The sequence below is a fragment of the Schistocerca americana genome, chromosome 2, assembly GCF_021461395.2.
Source record: "Schistocerca americana isolate TAMUIC-IGC-003095 chromosome 2, iqSchAmer2.1, whole genome shotgun sequence".
Lineage (NCBI taxonomy): Eukaryota > Metazoa > Arthropoda > Insecta > Orthoptera > Acrididae > Schistocerca > Schistocerca americana.
Genome location: NC_060120.1, coordinates 387,970,383 through 387,974,293, shown reverse-complemented (window position 1 = coordinate 387,974,293; position 3,911 = coordinate 387,970,383). Strand labels below are relative to the sequence as shown.

The 3,911-nt window shown below is 45.9% G+C and overlaps 1 non-coding gene across 1 annotated transcript; it reads right to left on the bottom strand.

Moving 5' to 3' along the window:
• Positions 1 to 3,387: 3,387 nt before the first annotated feature.
• Trnat-ugu lies at positions 3,388 to 3,462 on the bottom strand. Its single transcript has one exon. It is a non-coding gene; the product is annotated as a tRNA-Thr (tRNA).
• Between the last annotated feature and the right edge of the window lie 449 nt (positions 3,463 to 3,911).

Genomic DNA, 3,911 nt, shown 5'->3' with positions numbered 1-3,911 from the left:
GCAAAGTTATCAGTGGTAACAGACAAGTAACACTGCTCGAAATAACCACCGAAATCAACGTGGGACGTATGCGTTAGGACAGCGCGGCGAAATGTGACGTTAATGGACTACGGCAGAAGACGATCCATACGAGTGTCTTTGATAATAGCACGACGTCGTGTGCAGTGCCTCTCCTGATGTCGCGACCATATCTGTTCGATCCTGACGACTGGAAAACCTTGGTCTGGTCCCATGAGTCCCGATTTCAGTTCGTAAGAGCCGATGGTAGGATTCAAGTGTGGTGCAGACCCTCGAAGCCATGGACCCTAGTTGTCAAGAAGGCGCTATGCAAGCTGACGGTGACTTCATAATGGTGTTGGCTGTATTTTCGTGGAATGGACTGGGTTCTCTGGCCCAGCTGAACCGATCTTTGACAATAAATGGTTATATTTGGCTTTTTGGAGCCCATTAACAGCTATTCATGGACTTTATGTTCCTAAACAACGTTGAAATTTTTATGGATGGCAGTGCGCCATGTCACCGGGCCACAGTTGTTCAATTCATCGAACATTTAGGAGACGTAATCGAGAGGTCAGTTCTCGAAATTTGTCAGAAAATCCAAAGAGATTCCGGTCGTTTATGAAGTATGTTAGTGGCAAGAAACAACCAATGCCTTCTCTGCGCGATAGCAATGTAGATACTATCCAAGACAGTGCTGCCAAAGCAGAGTTACTGAACTTCCGAAATACCTTCATAAAAGAAGACTAAGTAAATATTCCATAATTCGAATCGAGAACAGCTGCCAACATGAATAACGCAGAAGTAAATATCCCCGGAGTAGTGAAGCAATTTAAATCACTTAATAAAAACCAAGTCTTCTGCTCCAGACTGTATACCAATTAGGTTCCTTTCAGAGTATGCTGATGCATTAGCTCCATACTTAACAATCATATACAACCGTTCGCTCGACGAGAGATCCGTACCCAAGAGTGGAAAGTTGCACAGGTCACACCAATATTCAAGAAATGCCCATATCGTTAACGTCGATATGCAGCAGGATTTTGTAACATATACTGTGTTCGGACATTATGAATTATGAATTACCTCGATGACACACAGTCAACATGGGTTTAGAAAACATCGTTCCTGTGAAACACAACTAGCTCTTTATTCACATGAAGTTCTGAGTGCTATTGACAAGGGATTTCAAATTGATTCCGTATTTATGGATTTCCGAGAGGCTTTTGACACTGTACCACACAAGCGGGTCGTAGTGAAATTGCGTGGTTATGGACTATCGTCTCAGTTATGTGTCTGGATTTGTGATTTCCTGTCAGAGAGGTCACAGTTCGAAGTAAGTGACGGGAAGTCATCGAGTAAAACAGAAGTGATTTCTGGCGTTCCCCAAGGTAGTGTTATAGGCCCTTTGCTGTTCCTTATCAATATAAACGATTTGGGAGACAATCTGAGCAGCCGTCTTCGGTTGTTTGCACATGACGCTATCTTTTATCGACTAATAAAGTCATGAGAAGATCAAAACGATCTGCAAAACGATTTGGAAAAGATATCTGAATGGTGCGAAAAGTGGCAGTTGACTCTAAATAACGAAAAGTGTGAGGTCATCTACATGAGTGCTAAAAGGAACTCGTTAAACTTCGGTTACACAATATATCAGTCTAATCTGAAAGCCGTACATTCAAATAAGTACCTAGGTATTACAATTGCGAACAACTTAAATTGGAAGTAACACGCAGAAAATGTTGTGGGGACGGCTAACCAAAGACTGCATTTTAATGGCAGGACACTTAGAAAATGTAGCAGACCTACTAAGGAGAGACTGCCTACACTACGCTTGTCTGTCCTCCTTTAGAATACTGCTGCGCGGGGTGCGATCCTTACCAGACAGGTCTGACGGAGTACATAGAAAAAGTTCAAAGAAAGGTAGCACGTTTTGTATGATCGCGAAACATGGGAGAGAGTGTCACTTAAATCATACAGGAATGCCTCTGGACATCGTTAAAAGAAAAGGATTTTTCGTTGCGACGGAATCTTATCACGAAATTCCAATCACCAACTTTCTCCTCCGAATGTAAAAATATTTTGTTGACACCGACCTACATAGGGAGGAACGATCACCACGATAAAATAAGGGAAATCAGAGCTCGTACGGAAAGACATAGGTGTTCATTCTTTCTGCGCGCTATACGGGATTGGAATAATAGAGAATTGTGAAGGTGGTTCAATGAACCCTCTGCCAGGCACTTAAATAAGATTTGCAGAGTATCCATGTAGATGTAGATGTAGATGTACGAAATCCTGCACCGGCAATACTTTCGCAATTATGGTCGACTATAGAGGTAGCACGGCTCAATATTTCTCTAAGGGAGTGAGTTCCAGGAACTTGCGAAGTCTGCATCACATCGAGTTGCTGCGATACACCGGGCAAAAGGAGTTCCGACACGATATTAGGAGGTACCCCTTGACTTTTGTCACATCAAGGTGTCATCCACGTTTTCTTCTTTAATAGGTACTCGGAGGTTAGTTTATGAAGTAGCAGATCCTTTACACAGAAAGCTAGTGAAACCTTGACACTGCGACTGAAACCGCCGCGGCTGCTCCTCTGGCTGCTGTGGCGTGTGTTTAAGGCGAGCACCCTCCGCCAGTGGCTGTACGTGGGCGCCTGTGGCGGCGCATGCCTCGCTGCGCTCCCAGCATTCCGTGCGTCCCGCTAGGCAGCCGTTAATTACGCCTTCCTCTTCCCTTCCTCTTCCCGCAGTCCCATAAAAACTCGCGACCCACCGCCGCCGCCGCCGCCGCAACGGCAGTAGCAGCAGCCGCCCCCTCCCTGCTGGCTAATCCCGACTGGCATTCCTGCCACAGACCTCCCCCATAGGCACGCGGAATGTCCCGACGATGCCCTATACCAGGCGACACAGAATCTGACCGCCAGCCACGAGCTACGCGGGAGCTCTCTTTTACTCAAACCTCTTACCCTCATTACTTCGCACGGTGTGATGGTGCGGCACTAATTTCTTCCGCAGCCAGCATAACGTCACGACATTATAAATAAGTACAACCTCTTTTTACTAAACAAGGCAGGACAAGCACCAACATATTGTGGTAACCCTGGAGGAGAGAATAACGTACATAGTTTGTTCCAGTTCTATTAGGACTGCTTGTGTGAAATTCGAAACTACAGTGCTATCACGTGGGGAACTGCGGCGTTACGATCCTTGAACTTTCAAAACAGCTGTGTACTGCTGCATTAAGCATCCTAACCGTGTGTCCAACACTCGTCGGAAAATTGCAGTGGACCAGTGAGGCAACACCAAGTTTTTCGAAATTATATTAATAACTTCAGCTGCTAAAGAGCGTTGATATATATCAACGGGGACAGGTGAAAATGTGTGCCCCGACCGGGACTCGAACCCGGGATCTCCTGCTTACATGGCAGACACTCTATCCACGTGAGCCACCGAGGGCACAGAGAATAGCGCCACTGCAGGGACTATCTTACGCACGCCTTCCGCGAGACCCACATTCTCACCTTGTATGTCCACACACTACATTCGTAGTGTACCACACCAACACACTCATTACTCGTGGAAGACATTCTTACCAAGTCCTGTAAGAGTTCAGGGAATATGTGTGCATCCGCACAGGAGAAGAAGGTCATGGCCAGTGTTGCCAGAACTATATACTTTTATGGATATGGTGTCTGTTCTTTCGGACATGTCCGAAAGAACAGACACCATATCCATATAAGTACCAAGTTTTTCGACTCCTCCAGCGTTTTTGGATTCGTAGAAGTAGACTCGAATACCGAGATGTGGATTCGTGCTTGCTGCTACATGACGACACCCCAGACCACAAAGCGAAGGCTGTGCGCGAGATTTTAGCTACAAAATCGATCGCAGTCCTGGATCACCCAT